This window comes from Musca autumnalis, unplaced genomic scaffold (assembly GCF_047663935.1).
Source record: "Musca autumnalis isolate F117 unplaced genomic scaffold, ASM4766393v1 scaffold_2, whole genome shotgun sequence".
NCBI classification, from domain to species: Eukaryota; Metazoa; Arthropoda; class Insecta; order Diptera; family Muscidae; genus Musca; species Musca autumnalis.
In genome coordinates, this window is record NW_027411755.1 from 9,033,128 (window position 1) to 9,047,592 (window position 14,465).

Here is a 14,465-nt window from a genome sequence, read left to right on the forward strand (position 1 = left end):
CAATTTTGAGTAGATCTAGCAATGTCCGTCCGTCTGTCTGTCTGTCTGGCTGGCTGGTGCGCACGATAACTCTCAAACGGATCAATAGATTCGGTTCCAATTTTGGGTATCGAAATATTTTGTCCAGATTTGATTTAAGTTCGAAGATGGGCTATATCGGTCCACTCCTTCAGGTACCTCCCCCACAAAAGTTCGAAAATGTTCGGAAAAATTGTCCGCACGATAACTCTTGAAGGGAGTAACCGATTTGGTCCATACTTTGTATATCGTAAACATTCTACAAGAGGAAGATGAGGTTCCAATATGGCCTCAATCGGTCCACTCCTTCGAGTACCTCCCACACAAAATTTCGGAAAAGTTCAGTTTAGGGCCATCTCTCGAATCACTATGATTTTTGTTTTAGCAACTTGTATTCACTGCCCCCCATACGACGGTAAAAGTTTCATTAGGGGCAAGTCCATACTTCCTGAGAAAATAGCCTGAGAGTTGTAAAAAACCCCTATGACACCGTGTGAGGTGGTTGGAGCGCAAAATAACTCTAGAACGGATTTGCCGATTCAGTCCAAAACTTGGCCTTAGTAATATTTTGTCCAAACATAGTCTAAGTTTGAAGATAAGCCATATCGGTCCACTCCTTCATGTACCTCCCCCATAAAAGTTCAAAAATTTTCGGAAAATTTGTTCGTACGGTAACTCTTGAAGGGAGTGGCCGAATTGGTCTATACTTTACACATCCTAATATATCTACTAGATATAGATCAGGTTCAAATATGGACTATATTTGTCCAATCCATCCGATACCTCCCACAGAAAATTTCGGATAAGTTCACTTTAATACCTGCTATCGAATCACTTTGATTTTTGTTGAAGCAATTTGCATTTGCTGCCTCAATTACGATGGTAAAAGTTTTTTTAGGGGCAAGTCCATACTTCTTGAGCAAACAGCCCGAAGAGTGTAAAAACGGTCAATGTCGATCCATTCCTTTTAGTATCTCCTCCGCAAAACTTTTGATCTTTAATCCTAATCCACATTTTTGTCGGTTCAAACGCCCAATTTTTTTTAAACGCCCCAAATATACACGTATTTTGGGAAAAGATGTTTCAATATACACAGGCTGAGGGTATATCTCTGTCGGCAAAGCTGACTGATACTTTTTTACTTGTTTCTTACCGTGTTCCCATACGAATAATAGCTTTTTTAAACAAATTAAGTTTTTTGACATAAATGAGAATGAATGAGTTTTATGAAAAGCCAAGGAGTATTTTTTAATTCTTGAAAAATTTAAATTTTTTTGAAAAAAAAAATCTACAATTTTTTTGATATTTTGTATTTTATTAGTTTATTCATTCGGGTTCCACAATTTTTAATAAATAGAAAGATATGAAAAAACACGAAAACACTCATATTTTGGAGAAAAATATTAAAAAAAATCAAAAGTTTAACTTTGAACTTGAATTTCTCTGCAACTACTACTAAACCGAGTTTGATCGGAATGTTAATTGTGTTGTCTGGCGAACAAAGAAACAATTATGAAAATATCCCTATATATTCATAAGTTACAGAATTTTGACCATTAAAAACGATTCTGAACCACTGTGCGGCGTCAATCTTATCACACCCGCAACAAAATTAGTCTAATGACAGCAAGCTTTCACCTGGACTTTAGCATGTTACTGATCTTGCTTATATAACTGATACATCTATCTACTAAGCTATCAAAAAATAAAATATTCCAAACATTATTAGATTGGATTTTAATGTTTGCTAATGCTATATTTTTCTACTACACTGTATTTCATCTTGTTATTCAGCTCTCCATTTGCTGCATTTGCAAATAGAGAGGCTTGGCTATGTTATTAAGCTTTAAAATTTATGGTCATACGAGTGAATAAATGATTTGGGAATTCACTTTTAAAACAAAACGCAAACAACGTTGGTACAGCAGAATATACATAACTTCAAGCATCCTCCAGGATGAACGATATCAAATAACTAGCTTTAGTTCAGCAAACATATAAAAATATGTGAGTTTAAATTTCTGAAAAAAACGACAGCCACGGTTTCTCTCTAAGGTTAAATGTTATAAAAGCAAATATTTTTTATTATTTATTTTATTTTTTATTTGGAAAAAAAACTTCAATTTAGCCTTTTTAAGCGCAATATTACGTGGTCAAGCAGCATGACGTAAACCAAGCAAGAAAAATAACAAAAAATACCAAAAACCTCCTTCAGGATGTCGATTCGAGGCGAATGATGATGATGATGTGAACCGCAAAAACACATTTCGTTTATTAAATTTTTGATATTTCTCGGTTGGCAGGGGTTACACAGAGTGGGAGTTTGTTAAACCTTAAGGCATCAGCTGGTTTATGACATGAATTCCGAATATCCTTGAAACACACACACACGCAGGGCCGCTGATACACATTTTTTTTTTGGCCACAGCATCAGCTATGCTTTGTGGGTTTTCTTCTTAAATGACTTGTGACCAAGAAGACCAACAAACAATGCTCTTAATATTTGAGTTCCACGTGGATTTGTAATGTGGCGTGAGGTAAGAGGTGGGTGGGAATGCAGGGATGGAAAGTGGGAATTAGTATAAAAAGAATTGCTGAAAGACTCCTTTGAACTTTAAGTTTTTCGAACAGTCCATAGCGAATAATTGATTTTTATAAAATGGACCTAAAGATTAATTTAAGAAGGAAATAAAGGGAATAGATGCATGGAAAGTGGGAATATACAAAATAAAAATGAAGAAAGTCTCCGGTTTAATAATATTTTATCAAATATTTTATTTATAAAATTTATCTCATATTTTTTGAAATAGTTCCAGCTCATATTCGCTTTTTGTTGACTTAAAAAAAAAAACCTAACTGTAAAAATGACACCTTCCCATGCCTGATTAAGGGGCTAAACATAAATTGAATCAAATGGATTTTTGGGAAAATTTCATTTGTTTTTCGTTTAACTTTTTTCTTCTTCTTGGCTGATGATGAGTGTGTTGTTTGTTTGCTAAGGTTAATATTTTTTGAAATGTTTTGACAGGACTGCACACCACCGCCAGCACATCATCACCACCACAAACACCCTTCAGTCATACCAACATTCAATCAAGCATGTCAGGGATACCAGCAAACGCCATGGCCAACCAATCTAGCTGTGAAAACAAACTTCTAATGGATTTTAAAAAGAAAAATTCTTATCCTTCTCGTGCTGTTCCTAACGCTGGCCTTCCTCCATAAAACACATAAAATAAACATTTAAAATTTAATTTCGCATGTAATGAGGCGGCTGTTTGCAATATTGCGTGAGCGGTTTAAGGAAAATTTTTACAATTTTGAAAGGTATGGGGGAGATAAGGGAATTGCCAATAATGTTGCTCAAGAGAAAAAGTGGCACTTAAGCCATAAGAAGACACATTATCATCAGCATCATCACCATTTTTATGCCTTCTCAAGTATGTAAATTATAATTTTAATGCAATGCAATGAAATGTGGTGCAACAAATGACATACTTGCCGCTTGCATATGTACATCTCATGCCATGAGATAGTCCATTAAATGCAAGAAAACAATAGCTTGGCAGCAAGTGAGTGATTTTCTTTTTCCATTCTTCCAAAAGTGCAATAATCAGTGTAATTTGTCGTCCCACATATGCAAAATGAAATAAAATAAAAATGTAAACGCTAATTTGCCTTCAACGATTGGTTGAAAAGATGCTTTAGGCGTTAAGTAGGAGATGCTTGGTGATGCATTACTTTGATTGCACCACGAAATGGCCACGCACACAATGCATGCATATCCGCAGATTACTCAAGTACATCTGCAGACGGCCGCCTATCCTTCTCTATTAAAAACTCAAGTTAAGATTGAGGCAAATTCCTCATTCTCCACTATTAAACCTCTACTCGAAACGCCATTATAATCATCCGCCATCGTCATCATCTCCTTCAACGTAAAATCCATTAGTACATGGCTCATTAAATCAGGAATAGCCTCCATTTTGCTAATGGAAAAAGATTTTCTCATTTCTTCAAATAGTTTGTTGGTTGGTTAGGTTAGGTTCCTTCTTTTTTTCCATTCGTTTTGTTGAGAGCTTCAAATTTGTTTTGCATTTTGCAAGACCACCTTAAACCATTTCCACACACATACACATAAGGCACCGTAGTAGTGCATGTGGCGGCAGCTAAGTCATAGCAAAGAAATGGAAAAGAGCACGCCAAATAACAGCAAGATCCCAAAAATTCCCCAGTGTCGTTGTAGGTGTAAACTTCCTTCCCATTTGCTGAAAATTCACATCAGACTGCAGAAATGCATGAAATCTATTTGCATAGTTAGCCCTATATATACTTACATATACATACATGTATGTATGTTCATGTGCATGTTCACAAGAAGCATTACTACTGCCGTATCCTGCCTAAACCTACGTTATTATCCAAATGTATTTAAAGCAATAAGGAGAGTGGTTCCTAAAAATTTTAAAATAGCGCACAATTTCCCTAATTGGTGGGCAGTCAGAGGCAGGTGGAGGAAAGTATTTCGAAGTGATGGACATTGCCCCAAACTAAGAATGTAATTGCCGCGTGGCCCACTCACCTTATTATACCCCACACCACTATGTGGGGAGGGTATTGTAAGTAGGTTTGGTCCAAAATGAATGTCTCGACGATGAATGTGAGTCGATCTGGCTTTGTGTGACCGTCCGTCCACCTAAACTTTGTAATTACGCTACAGGTCGCAATTTTTGTCCGATCGTCACCAAGTTTTGGGTGTTGATGGGTGTCCCGGAGGGGAAAAAACCTATTGATTTTGGACAAAAAAACTCAATTGGAGAGAAAGTCAAGGTTTTATTCCAAAGCGATTTTCTCGGTTTCTATAAGCGGTATACGAAAAGCAAACCGTGACAATGAAAGTAGAAAATATCGCCTGTACAATGATGTAAAGTAGGTTGGTCTAAGTGGTCAATCCAACCCAATTTTTCATTTTTGCGATTTTAATCAATTAGCCCCTATAAGCCTTTAAGGCGCTAGGGCAACATTTAATATTTGTAATGTCATATTTTTGAATAAAGCTGAATTGAATAAAAAAAGTGTAGTGACGAATATCACAGCTTTGGTTGGATAACTCCCAAAAGCAAACCCAATGACAATGAATGTAAGAAATCCCACCTTTTCAATGATGCAAAGTAGGTTGGTGTAGGTGGTCAGACAACGGAGATATCGCAATAATCGGTAGTTTTTGTAATCGCTCTACAGATCGCAATTTGGATCGGATTTGGATCGGGTAATTAATTTTGGGTGGTGACGTAGGGGATGGAAGATACCAAGGAACGGTCCTGACCGGCTTTAATATGGCAAAGACCAGGATTTATCTTGGTACTCTTTCATCTCAAGTGGTGTCACCTGGGGAACTGCCTTTAACACCCGTTACATATAGTGAGCTAACATGTGCCGCGCGTTCACCCATAAGAACGTTAAAAACTTGGGTTTGGGCGTCGGGTTAGTAACCCTCCCCTGTAAAAAACAGTCTACTATGAAAAAACGAAAGAAAAGAAAAACAAACCCCTCTAAAGTTGACGAACCCCGCAAACGTTTTAAGGACCAGGATCTGCGAATCTGCACCTGGAATGTTCGCACTCTTTATAGGGAAGGTGCAGTTTACACATTGGCAGATGTACTTGAAAGGTACAAGGCCAACATTACTGCCATATAAAAAATACGATGGAACCGGAAAGGCGTCACAACACCACCTGAAGGTGACGCACTGTATTATAGCTGCCATGACACAAAGCATGAGTTTGGTTGCGGATTTGTAGTTGGTCGGAGGTTAAAACATCTGGTCTCCAGCTTCACCCCAGTGAATGGAAGACTCGCTGTAATTCGATTAAACGCAAAATTCTTCAACATCAGCTTTATTTGCGCTCATGCTCCCACTGAAGGTAAGGACGAACAGACCAAAGATATATTTTACGAGCGCTTAGAAGAAACTTATGACCGTTGCCTTGCCCATGACATTAAAATTATAATAGGCGGTTTTAATGCCAAAATTGGAAAGGTGAATATCTTTGGCCCAACTGTCGGGAAATTCAATCTCCACAGTGAAACATCTGACAATGGTATGAGGCTGATAGAATTTGCAGCTGCAAAAAACATAGTAGTCAGCAGTACCAGATTTCAACATCTCGATATTCATAAGGGCACCTGGCTGTCTCCAGATCAAAGAACAAGTAATCAAATTGATCATGTTGTGATAGATGGAAGACGTGTTGGATGTACGATCGTTCCGAAGCGCAAACATTGATTCGGACCACTACCTTGTTGCAGCAAAGGTACGTACCCGTCTTAACGTTGCAAATAAAGCACGAACAGACACAACGCGGAAGTTAGACATCGGTAAGCTGCAATCACAACAGATAGACACAGCATATTCCACTCAACTGGCCCAATTGCTTAATCAAAGCACTCCTCGTCCCGATAACATATCAGGACAATGGCAAAGTATTGCCCACTCCATGCAAACAGCCGCAAAATCAGTACTTGGATACCAGAGACCTCCACCAAGGAATCCATGGTATGACCAGGAGTGTCGTGCTGCTACCGACGAGATGCGGCATATAGGGCTACATTACCATCAGTAGCAACGCGTAGAGCACGAGAGAGGTATCGGGAGAAAAGCAGAGAGGAGAAACGTATTTTCCGCAGAAAAATAGAGAGAGATGAAAAAGCGAGAGTGTGAACAAATCGAGATGTACAGGAGACAGAATAAAGTCCGAAAATTCTACCAAAGAGTGAAGCATCAAACTGATGGCTTTGGAACTGGCACATCCTCCTGTAGAGACCAGCAAGGTAATCTGGTAACTGATACAGATAGTGTGCTAAGGATATGGAAAGAGCATTTTTCCAAACTGTTAGTATCCAATTGTAGCGAAGAAGGCGAAGATGCCACAGACCCAATCCCAGAAGATGGTATTGAATGTATACCGCCCAGCCAAGATGAGGTAAAGACAGCAATACATCGGCAGAAGAATAATAAGGCAGCAGGAACAGATGGACTACCAGCCGAGCTGTTTAAAACCGGAGGCGACACTCTGATAAAGTGTATGCATCAGCTAGTAAGCTCCATCTGGCAAAAAAAGCGCGTACCCGACGATTGTAATCTGAGCATATTGTGTCCCGTTGTGTTAGTTAAGAAGGTAAACAACAGCTGTGCTATTCTAACAAACTTGTTGTAAGAGCGAAATCGATAAGCACAAACAGTTGAAGTTTCGTATCGTGTTATCGAAAAACATATGTTGTACTGTGTTGCCAGATGAGTTTCAAGCGAACGTTCTTATCGACATCACCAGATCAGGCAAATAATACACCGAAAAAATTTTCACCACTCCAAACTATGAATTCTGACAGCAAACAAGATGTGTTCTCATGGAGTAAACTGGGTGATATGTTGGACGACAAGTTGAAAGACGTCGCAAAGAAAGAAGATGTTGCAGCCATAAAGCAAGAAGTAGAAGAACTGAAAGCTGAAAACGTTAAACTGAAAAGTGAAATAGAGAAACTATCTACCCGTATCGAACTCATTGACAGACGGAGCAGATCTTCAAATATAGTGGTGAGTGGGCTGACGTGTAATAACGCCTTATCCGCTAAAAAGACTTTTGAAAGATTATGTAGAGATGAACTAAAAGTTGATGCCAATATTATTAGAACAAGAATGCTTTCATCCGGCAAATCATTCATTTTCTCTTATGACACACAAAGCCAAGCTCAACGTATTATCGATTCAAGGAAAAATCTTAACGGAAAATCGATCTATATTCAAAAAGATTACACCGCAGCTGAGCAGCTGACTAGATACAATCTGAGAAAGCTCTCCAAAGTGCTAACTAGTTCCAAAAACAATATTAAAGTACGTTTGGGCGAATTTTGTGTATTTGTCAACGACACAAAATATATTTGGCTAGATGGGAAAATACTAGCCCCCTCTCAACGAGATGCAGAATTCCTTAAAAATGTATTAGCAGAAGTTGATAGCTCATACCAAGTATTTTGTAAACAACCCGTTAATTCAAATATTGCCAACTCAACATTTGCACAATAGCAGTTTGATTCGTGTCGTATACTATCTTATAATGTTTCAAACCTGCAAAGTTGCCTTAATTATGGAAATTTCCTAACTTTTGTAAACAATTTTGATGTGTTCTTTTTATTTGAGACTCACATAACTTCAAATAAACGTTCAAGCTTCATATCTTTCTTCCAAAATTACTCTCTACACTGGGTGGATGCTTACAAAATCAGTAGATACGGCAGAGCAAGCGGAGGCATGATGCTGAAAAATTTGATTCATTTTTGTCGGATCTTAGCCCAACCAACTTTTGTATAGTTGGTGATATGAATGCCAGAATGGGGAGTATCCAGATTTTAGACGACAACATAGTGAGTGACATTTCGAATATTTGTCTTACTAGAAAATCTAAAGATATAATTGTAAACTCTCGTGGAAATCAACTTTTGAACATTGTCGAAAATATAGGTGGCATTATTTTAAATGGTAGGATAAATGGTGACTTGGATGGTGAATACAGTTTCTGCGGCATAATGGGAAACTCCGTTATTGATTACTGCATTTGCTCTACTTCCTTTCTGCACTATGTTGAGAAACTGGTGATTCCCTCTAAACCATATTCTGATCACATGCCTGTTTGCCTTCAAATCAAAATTCCTCGACCCATACCTGTAGAACCCAATAAAAGCTCGAAAAATCGACTTTTTTGGAACAATAGATATAGACCACAGTATGTACACAACCTCAACTCGTTGTGTATTCAACAAAATCAAATGAATAATTTATCGGTAGATGAGATAGTTGAGAACTTTTCAAAGATAATAAATCAAGCTTATGTCTGTAAATCGAACAAAAAATTCTTTGAACCTAAACAAAAATGGTTCGACTGGTCATGTTATCGTTCACGATCAGTTATGTGCAGAAGACTAAAACATTGTAGAAGAGTAAATTCTGAATATAGTAGAAGGCTCTACTACTCGTCAAGAAAAAGTTTCAAAAAATTGTGTGGAATTAAAAAACTACAATATTTTAATAACAACTTGAAGATGTTAGATAAAGTAAATTGTAGCAAGGAGTGGTGGAAGTTATCAAACTCCCTAAAGTCCAAATCAAACACTTCCAGAGGTAACCTCGATTCAAATGACTTTAAACTGTATTTTAGCTCCCTTCTAGAAAAGACTGAGCTAACTCAAGAAATATGTTGGTGTATCCCTTGTGCTGTGGACCCCTTTTTAGATTCACCTTTCGAATATTATGAGTTGCGAAACGTGATACAAAAATTGAAACCTAACAAATCTCCAGGGCAAGATGGCATCCCGTATGAGTTTTATAAACATGCTCCTAGAAGTTTTCTACAGCAACTTCTACACTTATTCAATAACATATTTCTTAAAGAAGATATACCAAAAACATTTACTGAATCCATAATAATACCACTTCATAAAAAGGGCGATATAAACATCCCAAGCAACTACAGAGGATTATCCCTTATTGACTCTTTGTGTAAAATTTTTAACTCCATACTTTTAAATAGAATATCAAATTGGCTTTCAACATACAATATATTAAATGAGTATCAGGCTGGTTTCAGAAAAGATTATTCGACAGTTGATAATATCTTCAATCTTGTTAGCATAGTTAATCTAAACCAAGCTAAAAATAGAACTACATACGCATTTTTTGTAGACTTTTCTGCGGCTTTCGATCATATCCCAAGAAACAGCCTGCTGTACAAGCTATCTTCTATAGGGCTATCAACGAAAATTGTGTCCATAATTAAATTATTGTACCAAAATACTAAGAGCAGAGTATGGGATGGTAATAGTTATTCGGAATATTTCCCGGTAGAATCGGGGGTAAAGCAAGGATGTATTCTTAGCCCGATGTTATTTTCATTATATTTAAATGATTTACCCGAAATCCTACCAGGTGGAGTAAATGTCGCAAATACATGTATAAAAATATTACTCTATGCCGACGATATTGTGCTTTTGTCTGATGCTCCTAAAGACCTACAAATTATGATAGACGCTTTACAAGATTATTGCAGCACATGGAACTTAAAAGTGAACCTATCCAAATCAAAAATAATGGTCTTCAGAAAAGGAGCTAGGATATCAAGAAGCCTTAACTTTCGTTTCAATTATCAAGACATTGAAATTGTCAACAAATATAAATATCTCGGCGTAGAAATTGCATACAATCTTTCTTTCAAAAACCACCTAAAGAACAAACTTTCTGCTTCTAAAATTGCTATTAATTCCACATGGTCAAAATACATCAATAACCCAAAAATTTCACAAATAAATAAATTGAAAATATTTGAATCATGTTCAAAATCAATCATGTGTTACGCTGCGCAGGTATGGGGCTTTGAAAAATACGATGATGTTGAAAAGTTATTTCGCTTTTTTGTTAAGAAAATGCTATATCTGCCTAATAACACACCAAATTACATGTTGTTTCTGGAAACTGGACTCAATTCCTTATTCTCCTCTACATTTAAAACTCATTTACTTTACATAAACAAGGTTTTACAACTACATGAAAATAGACTTCCTCGAATTTTCGCCGAGGAAATTCTGAAACTAAATATCTCCTGGGCGAATGTTTGGTCAAGGTTATGTCGAGACTTAAATATAATGCACTCCAATACCGGATTGCCTATCTGCGCCTATTGGAATGAAATAATAAATGGTTTAATTAAAAAAGAAAGACATGATTTAGTACTGGCAGCTAGAAATTCTCAATTTCACGATCTTTACCCTCAACTTAGTTACAACATGATACCGAAACTAACCGAAAAATTTTCAGCACGTGCTACTAGTTTAGTAATTAGAGCCAGAGGTGGATTGCTTGATCTGAATGCCAATTCATTTAGGAGTAATACTGGTGGTATTTGTTCAATCTGTAATACAAACGAACATGAAAATACTTTCCATTTTATTGGTAAATGTCCTATATTCAATGAATTTAGAACACACTTCTTTAACAAAGCTACTCTCGATGAGAATGAAACATTAAATATATTAAACGGCACGAATCTATCTGCTCTTTATCTTTACTTAGAAAGCTGTATTAAATACAGAAGATTAATATTGAACAGTTTTGATGTACAATGATTATATATGTATATTTATAACTTAATATGGCAAACAGCATTTAAGCTAAGCCATATATAGATTGTAGATAAACTCAAACACATTTGTAAACATAATTAGTTTTGTATTATTTTAAGTATTTCAATCTATTAATAAATAATAAATAATAATATTGTGTCCCGTCCATAAGAAAGGAGATAAGACTTTATGCGCCAACTGTAGGGCCATAAGTCTTCTCCCTATCGCCTACAAGATAGTATCAGGGATATTGTGCGAACGACTAAAGCCCATGGTCAACGAAATAATTGGACCATACCAATGCGGCTTTAGACCTGGCAAGTCCAGCATTGACCAGATATTTACCCTGCGGCAAATCCTGGAGAAGACCCAAGATGCAGATCGACACATACCACCTTTTTGTCGATTATAAAGCAGCCTTCGACAGCCCGCTACGTTCGAAGGTATTCCAAGCAATGTCTGAATTTGGTATCCCCGCAAAGTTCATTCGGCTTTGTAAAATTACTATAACTGACACAAGATCTTCAGTTAAAATAGGAAAGAATCTCTCCGAAGAGTTTTGTACCAAAAGAGATTTCAGGCAAGGAGACATCATTTCGTGTGATCTTTTCAACATCCTGCTGGAAAAGGTTATACGAGAGGCAAACGTCAAAAGAAGTGGCACAATCTACACCAATAGCCACATGTTACTTGCTTATGCTGATGATATAGACATCATCGGACGACCAGTAAAAGAAGTAACCGATACCTTTTTGAAGGTCGAAGGAGAATCTGCTAAAGTGGGTCTGGCGGTAAACGGCGAGAAGACCAGCTGATGGTATCGACGCGCAATGCGTCCATTGAGATCGGACCAACTGTTGAAGTTAGTTCCTATAATTTTGAGGTAAAAAAAGACTTAGTCTACCTCGGCACCGCCGTAAACACAACAAACGACATCAGTTGTGAAATAAAAAGAAGCAGTGTATTGGCCAACAGATGCAACTTTGGTTTAAGTAAGCAGTTTAAAAACAAAGCCACATCTAGTCAAACAAAAATAACACTCTAAAAAACACGGATACTACCCATGCTGATGTATGGCTCCGAAGCCTGGGTACTTGCACAAGCAGACATGGCAGTGCTTGGTGTGTTTGAGAGAAAAATTCTTGGAAAATTCTACGGACCAATCTGCGTTGACGGTGAATATCGATGTCGTATGAACCACGAACTGTATCTGCTATACAACAACATCAATATAGTTAAGCGTACCGAGATGTAGCGATTGCGTTGGCTAGGCCATATAATAAGAATGAGCGATGATGAACCCGCCAAAAAGGCGTATAAATTCGAGCCACATGGCGGTGCACGCAGAATTGGCAGGCCAAAGAATAGATGGCGCAAACAAGTGGATGAAGAGATGACAAGAAAGCGAAGCACTAAACAGAGAGAATTGGAGATCTTTTCTTAGTTCGGTCTATGGAACAAATGTTCTGTAATGGGCCAGCTAAGTAAGTAAGTAATAGGCACTATAATTTACGAAATGAGTATCCGATTTCACCGAAACATTGCGTTTTAGATCGTTTAGAAAATTTTGCCGAAGATACTCAACGACATTATATTTTTTCACGGGCAACTCCATGGTTAATCAATGGTCCAATCCTATGGTGACAAACTAAAATGAAGGGAATGTTTCCCTAAATAAGATTCACTTTAAAAATGGACTATGTTAGCCCATTCCTTCAGGTACTCCACAAAAGTTCTGCACTTTTGTGCCTTAATCCAAATCAAATTTATTAGCAAAATGTAAGTATTTATTTAGAACGTCCACAATCATTAAAATAAATACCCAAAGAGTCTCGATATTTTTATACCCTCAGCATTTATCCTAACGAGGCAAATTGGTCGCAAATGTGACTTCTTTGGCCAAAAGTAAATTTTTTGACATTCTTCTTTTGAGTTTTTTTCTTCGTAATATTAAAGTAAACACTCCAAAACAACAAAAATAAATGATTGTTTATTCCAAATTTGCATTTACCGTTAGACGAGAAGGAGTCAAAGTAGAGGTTTGTTTACTGTGTTATTAATCGAGTTGAGTGCGCAGTATTTCGTGATAATTTGTTGGTTATAAAATCGCAATAAGTAAAAGTGTAAAGGTAAAACTCTAATATGGAGAAGAAAGAAAAATGTAAATAGAATTATTTTCCAAAAAGAACAAAAGAAAAATTCGGTCTAAGAACAAAGCTATCAACATATTTCTGGAACACTCTTAAATTCTTACATTTTGTTTCAATGGTAAAATTGTTATGGACCGAAATAATTTTGATCGCTATGGTCGATGTTAGAAAAAAATCGAAAATACTTTGATGTGTATACTTTAATAAAAAAATCATTTCAAGGTGCGATTCGTTACGATAAATGATGCACAATTTTTTCAGGCTACATCAAATTCCGAAATATATCATATTCGGCTGGTACAAAATTAATTCTAAGAAACACAATTTTGAACCGATTTTCCTCAAAACTTGGTATTTTTATTTTGAGAGTCCAGAGAATATTTCAACCAAAAATTGTCGACTTGGTCCACGTTGGGGTATAGCCCCCATATAAGGGTACCCCCTATTTAAGATAATTTGACAATTTTAGTCATATTTTTAAGCCGATTTAGCTGTAATTTTGCATTTTGGTTTCTTAAAAGATATGAACCCTTCGCACAAAAAATGATAAATATAGGTCAAAGTTTTAGTTTAGACCTCATATAATGGGATCACCCTGTTTAATATATTTTAACGGTTTTTTTTGAAATTCAGGGTGAAAATAATTCTGAATTAATATTTTGTGACAGTAATTATAAATAAAACTAAATATTATTAAAAAGGAGCGTACAAATAGTTTTGGCCAGAAAAATTGGATTTCGGACCATACGGGCAAAATGTACAAATAATGGTTTTAGACCCCAAGTATGTTTGGCAATGAACGGAAACAAACAAAACGATTCCCGTACCAATCACACAAAGCCACAAACTTTTCAGCTTCTCTGAATCGTTTCATTCTCACAACCAAAACAAAAACACAAACTTTTCAATGTAAAAAGATGGAAACAGTACGATTGCTGAAATGTAACTTCGGCTATGCTTTGCTGAGTTGTTTTATTCACCACCGAAACGACAAGTATTTTTGGGAAACGTTTGCCGTGCGTTATGGTCAATGACACACTCAGACACACACACACACATGTGATTGCTTAACAACCCTATAAGTTAGCATCAGCATACCACAGTGAATTTTATCAACCACCAAACGTT